Raw genomic sequence first — 11,866 nt, forward strand, 5'->3', positions numbered from 1 at the left:
TAGCTGAAGACTGCTAGGTATTCACTTTTTTCGGTTCAATTGTATTATTTTTCTAACAATTGTGAATGCTTCAGTTGATGTGTAGAGCAAGCAGCGGTGGCATTGGAAAGCATTGGAGGATAGCGTGTATGCAAATTTATCATCAATTTTTTATGGGCGCGTATCTTAGGCATGGCGTCCATATTTTGACGCACTTATTTATTAAAGCGCTTGATATTTTTTTATTACTTTTGTATGCGCATGGGTGTAAGATTTAAATATTTGTATTGGACATTGTATTTGGGTACCGCACGACTCCTTGGGCGCCCAATAGCTTTAATTCTTTAGTGGCACAAAAGCGAACACAAAAGCTAAAGCATGCTAATTGTAAATTGGGCTATTTTTTTGAGCTTGAAGATGAATAATCTATAAAATACATGCTTTGTGGAACGCTCACACAAGGCATGGGGGGAGATTACACCCAATTAGTCTCTTGCTTCATGTCGTGAAAGCTTTCTTCATTGTTTTTTGTGCAAAAAGTAGAGTTTTTTTTTCTTGGGGACCTTCTGACGCTCACTATGCGCACATATGGCGTCCGATCTGTGCACCAGTGGTATCAGAGCGAAGCTGAGATCGAGAGCTTCCAATCGCTTACCATCTCGCATGAAGGCGCAGCTCCTGGAATTATCAAGCTCTATAGTCAGTCTCGTGGCAAACGGTTGATACCAGCGTGTTTCTGGAAGTCAAGAATCCCCTATTGTACACTCAGATCGCGAGGGACCGACCTCTGCGGAGGAGGACCACGCGGGAAGATCTTTCATAAAGTCATTGAGAACAGATAAGAAATTTCATCCATAGCTTTTCAAGCTTTAATAATAAGCTTATTAAGCTTCAAAAGAAGCTTAATAAAAAGCTTCATTACTCAAATTCACCCGTCGGCGGCGGCAGCACGTACTGCCCGCCGTCGCCAAATCTGGTGACGACATACTCAGGTCCTTCAAATCCAAGCTTAGTCATAAAAGATTAAAACTACAAGTACTCTAAGTCACTCCAAGTCACTAAGTTCCTAAATATCATCTTCAACAACTACTATAGCAGCAGTTCATATTCAACAACTCACGAATCAGTTTATTACCCTCTGGAAGCCCCTGTTCACACCTGTGAATTGACAGAAGCATATTACATCAAATAATCATCAACATGCAGTCTATACGCAAAACTATTCTCTTGGAAGACGATTGTGACATCGAATCTCGCAATCGTAAAGGAGAAATACTACCAAAATCCAAATTTTAAAAAAATAAATATACAAGCCTTGTAAACCCGCCTTTGAGCTATGCTCATCCCGCTAATAAGGTTTCGAGTGTGTGAGGTCTTTTGGAATTTTGTAGGATGACTGATCAAACCATGGAAGATTTTATGGCTAAAGGTGATCTACCCAAACCAACAATGGAGCAAAAGTTGGATTTGATTATGATGCAGCTTCAAGAAGAACGAAGAGCACGACAAGCTTTGCAAGCTCAATTAGCCAATCTGCAACGATCTACCACCGACCAAGATGGATCACAACCTGAAGATCCTATACGACGTACCATCGATACAACACTTGAAGCCCAATCCATTCGGAAAGAAAGAAAGATAAGCAAAAGAAACTTCAAATTTTGTACTTTCAATGGATCATGCGATGGAAAGACTGTCCTTGCTTTTATCAGTCAATTCGATGATTATTTTCATGAAGAATCATATGCTGAGAAAGACAAATTTAAATGTGTCACTAACCATTTAGTTGACCGAGCATCCTTATGGTGGACTGTGGTCTGCAAAAGCGTTGATTGTCCCACTACCTGGGAGACTTTCCAAAAGAAATTTTTGCAGAATTTCCTTCCACCTCAACTCCACGAAAAAGCAATCAAACAATGGGATCTTCTACAACAAAGGGATCGCGAACCTATTTCACAATATACTAAACGTTCACTACAACAAAAAGGCTCCATAGACGCGCTTGTAGATGCAATATTTGAATTGTGTTTACAAATGTCGGGCGCGTTTATTACCGCATCTACTAGCATGTCTAAAATTTCGCGTCTACAAGTGCGCTTATAGTGAAAACTACACACGCATATAGATGCGCATATACACCCGAATATAGATGCTCATATAGATGCACTTATAGATGCGCATATACATGCGCACATAGATGCGATTCCACCTGCAAATTAGACGCAAATATAGACACGCAAAATAGTGTATGAAAAAAAAACCACATGCTCTCTGGCTTTTTCTCCCCCCCCCATCAAATTTTGTGTATTTGGGGAAAACACAAGAACATTACTCAAGAATATTAGCCATGCTTCTCACGCAATAACAAAACATATCTTATCTATGATGAGCCCCTTCTCATAAAAGTCCATTGCAAAGATCGTGTAGTACCAGTGTGAGAGATAAGTAATTTTACAAGGTAGCCAATACATTTAAAAAAAAAGTGATTTTATAAGCTAGGATCTGTTGCAAGGATCCGTTACACTTAAGGTGCCATTGCATTGTAGTGAGTATTTCTATCTACATGTCTATCTGTTTGTCTCTCTATATGTTTGTATGTCTCTCTCTCTCTCTCTCTCTCTCTCTCTCTCTCTCTCTCTCTCTCTCTCTCTCTCTCTCTCTCTCTCTCTCTCTCTCTCTCTCTCTTGCACGTCTATCAGCACGTGTACACTGCACGCTAGACGCGCTCCTACACGCGCCAAGTTCACAAAACTCAAAAAAACCTCAGAGGAGGTGTGGTTGTTTAACGTAAGCGCGTCTACTCTGTGGATCAGACACGCTCTTACACGTGCCAGCTCCACAAAACTCAAAAAAAAACTAGGAGGTTTCATGGATCTTCAACACTTGTGTATCTACGAGCGTGTCTACTCTGTATATCAGATGCGCTTGTAGACATGAATTAGCAATGAAGCACAAAATAAAACTAGGAAAAGCAAGCAAGAACTAACATACCCAAAGCTAAGAAGGAACCAAAATACAACTCAGAGTAAAAAGAGAGAGAGAGAGAGAGAGAGAGAGAGAGAGAGAGAAGAGAAGAAGGACTCACCTTGAATATTTGTTGTGATGGGCAGCGGCACAACTACAAACTGGTTCTTCTCCTCCATCTCCTTGCTCTTTGGTTGTTCTCCTCGTCGCAACAAACATACCAAAAGCTAAGAAGGTAGAAAAATACAACTCAAAACAAAGATAGAGAGAGAAAGAGAGAGAGAGACGGAGGGAGGGAGGGAGGGAGGGAGGGAGGGAGAGGGAGAGGGGGAGAGAGAGAGAGAGAGAGAGAGAGAGAGAGAGAGAGACAAGAAGAAGGACTCACCTTGAATTGGTGTTGTGATGGGCGGCGACAGGGCTACAAACTCCTTCTTCTCCTCCCTCTTCTTTCTCTTTGCCTCTTGCTTCCTCCCCTCTTTACCCTTTCTTCTTTGCCTCTTCCTTTCTCCTCTCTTTGTGTCGCGCGCCTGTCAAAAAAAACCCAAAAGAAATGTAAGACGGGACTACTTTGAAAAGAACGACACACCATCAATATTTTTTAATTTTTTAAAAAAATTTAGTGCGCGTTTGTGCGCGCATCTGAAAGCGCGTCTATAAGCACGTGTATATAGAGCACGAATTGCGTCTATATACACGCGCTTATAGACGCGCTTATATACGCACAGTTAAACGCACCCAACTATGCACGTGTACCAAGCGTGTCTATAACTGCTGCTTGTTGTAATGGTTTCTAGAATGCTCTATTGCAACTACGTATGCTTGAAGATGTACCTGAAGCAACTCATAAATGCAAGTTTATGTCTAGCCTACTTGGACATTTTTATGTGGAGGTCAATATGTTCAAGCCAACAACCCTTGAAGATCCTTGGCCCATGACACTGAAGACAAAATTCGCGGAAGAGATAAGCGACCACAACAATTTTCAACTAACGGTAACTTTGGTTCCAAAAAATTCAATTAAAATTTTCGAAGATTCAATCAAAGTTGTTTTCTTCCATCTTCATTCCGTAAATCTTGGACATGACCACCTGCTTTGCTATCAAACACAAATCCAAACCCGAAGCCATCTCTACAGTCAAATTCCAATATTCCTAAACTTCCTACCATTACCAATAATGTATCCAAAGCAAAACCCATAGTTTATTACAAATGTCATCAACCTGGACATTTGGCAGCCAATTGTCAATCCAAAAAGCCATCCGTTCATATCAATTATCTGGGAGCAATAGAAGATGAAGAACGTGAAGAGATGCCGGATTTTACGGAAGAATATGAAGACATTGGTACTACTTCTGATACTTTGCCAGGTATGCCAACTCCCCATTCCTTATTAACAATGAAATGTTTTGTGCATGGTAAAGAAAAAACTATTTTACATGATGATGGGAGCACTCATGACTTTATTTTTGCAAAATTGGTCAAAGAATTGAATTTACATACTGTTTCTACACATTATCGCCTCAAGGCTGCATTCCTAGGTACGAGATATAATGGAACACAAGAGGTGCATAATTTAGAAATTAAAATTGGTGATTATACTGAACGAAGAAATTTCTTAGTTGTACCTTTGCAGTCTAGTGACATTATCTTAGGAATGCCTTGGCGTCATCAATACAATCCTGATATAGATTATTCTACGCATTTAATTAAATTTTATTTTCAAAGAAAACAAATCACACTGCATGGTATGCATGCTTCCAATAATTTTCCATTGCTTACTCATACTCAAGCTAAATGTGCATTACGTAAAAGTAGCAAATCCTATTTAATATGGGTGAATGAAATTCAAGCTAAAGAAAACCAGATGCATCCTAGGCATGCAAAATTTCTTTCCCAATTTCAAGATTGTTTTCCGCTGATTTACCACTTGGATTACCACCTGCACGTCCTGAAGATCATAAGATAGATTTAATTCCTGGAACACAATCACCATGTAAAGCACCATATAGACATAACCAAATTGAACAGAAAGAAATTCAAAACCAAATTGACGAATTGCTTAACAGAGGATTAATTAGACCTAGTAGTTCTCCATTTAGTGCACCTATCTTATTAGTGAAGAAGAAAAATAATACCTATCGCATGTGCATTAATTATCGTGCCCTAAATAAAATTACTATTAAGAATAGATACCCGATTCCTAGTGTAGATGATCTTATGGACAAGCTACAAGGATCTGCCATATTCAGTAAGATAGATCTTAAATCTGGATATCATCAAGTAAGATTGGACAAATGTGATATATTCAAAATTGCATTTAGAATACAATTTGGACACTATGAATTTCTGGTTATGCCATTCTACATTCAGTCGTATGATGAATCGCATATTTTTGAAACATCAGCATTGTGTTATTGTTTTCTTTGATGATATATTAGTTTTCAATAAAAATGAGAATGAGCATTATGAACATTTGTCTTTAGTTTTTAAGTTACTAAAAGACAATCAATTATATGCTAATCCAGAAAAGAGTGAATTTTTTCAAACAGAAATTGAATATTTAGGACATATTATTTCATCAGAAGGTATTAAAGTCAACCCTAAAAAAATAGAAGCAATCTTAAATTGGCGATACCCAAAAATGTGCATGAATTACGTTTTTTTCTAGGTCTTGCTAGCTTTTATAGAAAATTTGTGAGGAACTTCTCATTACTTGCATTACCTTTGACAAAACTCTTAAAGAAGGGTATCGTGTATAATTGGTCTGACAATCAACAAAAGTCCTTTGATTTTCTTAAACATGCTTTAACTCATGCTCCTGTATTACAATTACCTGACTTCAATAGAGCATTCTTCTTAGTAGTTACTGATGCTTTGAGTAGAAGACCGACATTTCAAAATATTTCTGTGATATCATTTGATTCCCTTATTCCTATGAAAGATACTTATTACCAAGATCCTACTTTTCAAGCTTATTGGAATAAACTAGTTGCAAATAATTGGATTCCTATTGATTCATTGTCTTACACTAATGGATTTATGTTTTATGAAAAAAGATTATGTGTGACTGTTCAATGAGTAAAAAGACACCATGGTAAACAATATGGTTTACTAATGCAATTATCCATTCCATCACGACCATGGGAACAGATTTCAATGGATTTTATCACTGGTCTACCTAACACTAAAGCTAATCATGATATGATTTGGACTGTTGTAGACAGGTTCAACAAACAAGCATATTTTATTCCATGCAAGAAAACCTTAACTGCATCTCAAGTTGCTTAATTGTTTTTGAAAATTATTTTTACTAACCATGGTTTACCAAAAGTCATTATTTCTGATCGTGATTCTAAATTCTGCAATAATTTTTGGATTACTTTGTTTACTAACTTAGGAACAAAGATTGATTTTTCATCAGCATTTCATCTTGAAACAAATGGTCAAACAGAAGCTACTAACAATACCATTTTAGATCTTTTGCGTGCTTACACAATTTCAAAACCACACACATGGGATACATATCTACATTTACTTCAGTTTGCATATAATAATACACCACATACAGCTACAAAGAAAGCACCATTTGAAATTATTTATGGATATCGATTGCCTACACCTGTTGCATCATTATCAAACAAAATTCAAACTGCTGATGATATTGCTAACATGCATGCTACTATTTTTGATGAAGTTAAAGATATGATTGCCAAAGCCCAGCAATCATACACAAAACAAGCAAACAAGAAAAGAAAAGCTATGAGTTTTAAAATTGATGATTATGTTTGGTTACGAATTGAAAAACGAAGATTACAAAGTGTAGATAAACACCCCGTTGTCAAATTAGCACCTAGATTTTATGGACCATTCAAGATCATACACAAAATCAATGACAATGCATTTAAACTAGAATTACCACAACATTGGAAAATCCACAACACCTTTCATATCAATTTATTACGACCTTTGAGGACAACTACATGTACACCCTGTCTATGAAAACCCTCCTTTGCTAGACAAAGAAACTGAAATCCTCGAGCCTGAAACTATTATAGCTACTGACTTTATGACCACCAGAACTGGCCGTAGATATTCTAGATATTTGGTCAAGTTTAAAAACCATCCTGTTGAAGAGGCCCAATGGATGCACGCTAGAGACCTAAATGCTTTTCCCACACTGTTAGCTCCACATTGAGCTAATAGCAATTGAGGACAATTGCTATCCCACCTGGGGGTATGATGCCAAAAGGCATATTCCACGGTGGATTCCGTGAGGTTTTGCGGTGGATTCCGTAAAATTTTATTACCGGGGCTCATACACAAGGTGGATTCTTTGTGCGAAAAGTCAATGGGGACACCTATCCTTTTCGGGCATTTTGTTAATTTAATGTGTAAGTGGGTGATTCCATAGCGGGTGATTTCGCAAAATACATATTTAAATTAATAAACGTTTATGAGTTTAGAGTGCGCACTCATAATAAATTACGGTTAGGATTGAGTTTTAACCAATTTATTTTTGTAGCTGAAGACTGCTAGGTATTCACTTTTATCGGTTCAATTGTATTATTTTTCTAACAATTGTGAATACTTCAGTTGATGTGTAGAGCAAGCAGCGGTGGCATTGGAAAGCATTGGAGGATAGCGTGTATTCAAATTTATCATCAATTTTTGATGGGCGCGTATCTTAGGCATGGCGTCCATATTTTAACGCGCTTATTTATTAAAGCACTTGATATTTATTTATTACTTTTGTATGCGCATGGGCGCACGATTTAAATACTTGTATTGGACATTGTATTTGGGTACCGCCTGACTCCTTGGGCGCCCAATAGTTTTAATTCTTTAGTGGCACAAAAGCAAACACAAAAGCTAAAGCATGCTAATTGTAAATTGGGCTATTTTTTGAGCTTGAAGATGAATAATATATAAAATACATGCTTTGTAGAGCGCTCACACAAGGCATGGGGGAACATTGCACCCAATTAGTCTCTTGCTTCATGTCGTGCAAGCTTTCTTCATTGTTTTTTGTGCAAAAAGTAGAGTTCTTTTGCTCTTGGGGACCTTCTGACGCTCACTATACGCGCATATGGCGTCCGATCTGTGCACCACAGAAAGAGAGAGAGAGAGAGAGAGTGTGTGTGTGTGTGTGTGTCTCTCGGGGAAGTTACTATATGTATATCCTCTACATTACGTGCGTTCAATGCCTATTTATAAATATCTTTATTGGTGAATTTTTTTTGAATAAAACATAATCCTTTTGTATTAAATCTATAAATAACCCCTTTATATTACACCCTTTTGCATGTAAAAAATGTATAAAGTTGGTATTTTAAAAATATCTTATTTTGAACCATGTGATGCACACATATATTCATGAGTAACTTACCCGTGTGTGTGTGTGTGTGTGTAATGCTTGCCTCTTTCATTTTGTCATTGATTCATGATAACTTGTTAATAATGAATATAGATTCGAAGATTCAAAGCTAACGAGATTGATGCCAAGCCTTAACAAACTTTTCCAATGTTTGATTGTAATGTATGGTTCAAACCATGGAATGTTCTTATAAGGGTTTTAAATGTGTAGTAGTCTTGATGATAATAGTAATGTAGCCTATGCCAGAGGAAGAAGTGGTTGTTGTCCACTATGCCCTAGTGGGTGTACTTGGCATTTCACTAAGCCATTAGGAAGCACCTATCTCTTGCATGCAATGGCTTCTCCTTTGAGATAAGGGCCCTTGGCTTGGATGGTGAGGACATCTCTCTTTCTCGCCCCTTTGAGATTAAGATTTGGGAAACCAAATAAAATGGTCTACAAGTTGACAATAGTAGGAGATGCTTTTCTTTATATTGTATCCCTAGAAAGTAGGGGAATCCTTTTCATTCATGTGGTTCTTATATATCCCTATTATCTTTATCCTCCCTGCAAGATATACATGTTTTCTTTAGCCATTTCTAATCGTGCTTATTGGGTGGTTAATGTATGAGTTAGCATGCACAGCCAACACTTTGAGATGTATGTATCTTTCTTGAAAGCTTACCAATGCCATGTTCCCTTTAATGATTAGCTTACCTCTATCATCTACACATTGGCAATATATCTCTTTTAGGCCATATCTATCTCTTTTTGGCATGACGAGTGTATACACGTGAATATATTGCTGAGGTATGTTTGTTTCTCGTGGATGTATTAGTCATGTTCTTGCAAATATTTGCACATTCTTACAAAACCCTATAATATGAATATGTCTCACATTTGATTCCTTATATTCCTAGATCTATGAGATAATTTTTTAAGTGCTACAAAGTTAAAGATAGTGTGCTAAAAAGAAGATCAATTTCACATCGCATTATTCAAGTGATAGGGACAAATTGTTGTGTATGAAGTTATTTATCTAGAGCTCGATGCATAGGAACTTTTGAATAGGACGCTATAGAGCTTCAAGTATCTTTTTCATCACATAAAACCTAGATTCAATAAATTTTCTTTTCTATCATAGCTTTATGCCATGTGCACCAAGCATGTTGTTTTATCCGAGCAACCTTTACAAAAATTTACAATGGCGCAAACCAACCACGCAAAGCACCGCTAGTGAGCCGGCCCAGGCTAGCTAGTTACTATTATTGAGGGGGACTTGAGGCTGATTTTCAAAGGTTCTTCTTTTAGAAATTCAATTTTCCACGAAAACTGCTCGTGTGGTGGGGAGTACGATGGCCACAGCATGCATGCATTCTTCACTGCTTGGGGCTGGCAAGTAGGCCAAGTTTGCCGACGGGGAGAGTGAAGAGGGGGCCGTTGGCGTCGGCGGCCAGGATGCCGGCGACGGCGTTGTACCAGGCGATGAGGGCGGTGACGATGCCGGTGAAGCCGCCGGCGCGATGCATGGAGGGCGAGTGCCGGAGCTCGGCGGCCGTGAGCAGGGCGAAGGTGAGGGAGAGGGCGGCGAACAGGGCGACCAGGGCGGCGGACGTGCGCAGGCTGCACGCCAGCATCAGCAGAGTGAAGATGCTCCAGGCCAGAAGGAAGGTCCCGACGGCCGGGGCCAGGTCCTCCTGAGCCGAGGCCTCCTTGTAGGCGGCCGCCACCCCGAAGGCAGGGATGAGAAGGACCGCGTAGGCCAGCCAGAAGGCCCCGTAGGAGGTAAAGGCGGTGGCCGCGAAGGTGTTGCCCGCCCGGAACTCCCACATGCCCGCCAGGCCCTGCGCCACCCCGCCGTAGAACAGCGCCAGGCCCAGGACCACGTTCACCGGCCCGCTGCTGCTCACCCCCAACAAGCCCGCGTTGTAGCACGACAGCACGAACGTCGTCAGCGCGAACGCCGAGAGGCCCAGGGGCCCCGCATTCGCCTGCTGCAGCCCGCCGCCAACCATGTTGCTGATTGGCCCGCACATGTACTTGTCGCCTAGGTAGTACGGCATGGGTGATAGCGGGCCTGCCGGCGCTGCTCCGGGGTGGCCCATCGACAGCACGTGCTGCGGCGTCGTCATCGACATGCCCCCCCCGCTCTCTCTCTCTCTCTCTCTCCAATGTGCTACTACGCTCCTCGCTCTCTAATTTGCTAATAGACTATCTGCTCTAGAATCTCTATTCCTTCCTTGTCTTCTCCTCCTCTCACTGCAAGCCGTGGTAAGACGCTCTCTCTCTCTCTCTCTCTCTCACAAAAACACTAATCTGCCCGCTCTATTAGATGTGCGTGCTAATATTATGATCTCTACTGTCTCCGCTTACCTTCGATCCTTGCTGCACACTCCCTCACCATGCGTTTATAGCCCCCAACACACTCCCTCACCATCAAGCCGGTTATAATTCTTGCAATGTAGTCGCACATCACTCCAAGTGGCGCAAATCCAAGATGCCCCCATTATCATCATGTCCCACGGGCTTTTTCAATTCACTAATGCTAACCGAATTTGCCGACTAACGGACTGCACGTAAGTTTAAGAATGTGCAACATAATACTCACGCAGTGCGAACCGTCCCAAAGTGCGAACGTATGAAGCTAACAAACGATGTTCACACTTCGGAGCCGGACATCGAGGAACTCTTCCCACCAGGGTTTGAGATCCTATGGGACCCATTGAATTCATGGATAACACATCATCCACATAAGATTGCAATTTTGCAGCTAAGGCCAAATGCTTATTCTTATTCAATGGTCATGAAGAACCGAGGTTTAGTGCAAAATCAATTGCAAACATTTCCACAAAACCTTACAACTTTAAAGGGGAAGTTAACGACGTTGAAATTTACAACAATTTCGAATTATAAAAAACATAAACACACTAGTACTTGGTTTAGAAATCCCTCCAAGATTGTGAAACTAAAGGTTTGTGTATCTACTATCAAACTTGTTTTTCATGAATCCAATGTTTGTGGTTGTGCGTTGATTGTTCTTTTTTAAAGGTGAAAAAGGATGGACGGTAAAGTATGTAGTACGTAGAGCCTAGGTCTGTTGGCCTCTTGAGTGCGGGAATTCTTCTCTTTGCCGTGATGAATAAATTATATAACAGTTTCCTCATATTGCATGTGAGGTAGTTATGCCTTCCCTACCCATAGTGAAGAGTTTTGGTTGTCGAGTTTCCTTAGCTCACATTTTTGAAAATAAAAATTAAAGTAAAAAGTATTAATCTCTCGTCATCTCAAGTCACAATCACCCATCCTCATGGGATGCAAAATAGCTAGTAGGGGCCAACAAAAAAAGCGATCCATTCCACTTAGCCACCATGCTATCAAAGAAACTCTTGCATGCTCGCTACACCACCAAACTTCTTTCTCTTTGGAGTCATTCAGAGCTACATCTAAGCTTAGATCTCAATATGTTAAGCTCTCATGTAAAACTCTCTGAGAATTTCTAAGACTTATCGAAGAATGAGCTACTGAGTGTATAATAAGAGAGAGAAAAGAGTTCTTGAATGTCACACCCTC

The 11,866-nt window shown here is 39.9% G+C and overlaps 1 pseudogene; it reads right to left on the bottom strand.

The window, feature by feature from the left end:
* Positions 1 to 630: 630 nt before the first annotated feature.
* LOC148026187 (accumulation of dyads protein 2 pseudogene) lies at positions 631 to 10,428 on the bottom strand (annotated as a pseudogene).
* Between the last annotated feature and the right edge of the window lie 1,438 nt (positions 10,429 to 11,866).

The sequence above is a fragment of the Lygodium microphyllum genome, chromosome 14 (assembly GCF_053477565.2).
Source record: "Lygodium microphyllum isolate KBCC chromosome 14, Lygodium_microphyllum_v1.1.10, whole genome shotgun sequence".
NCBI lineage: Eukaryota > Viridiplantae > Streptophyta > Polypodiopsida > Schizaeales > Lygodiaceae > Lygodium > Lygodium microphyllum.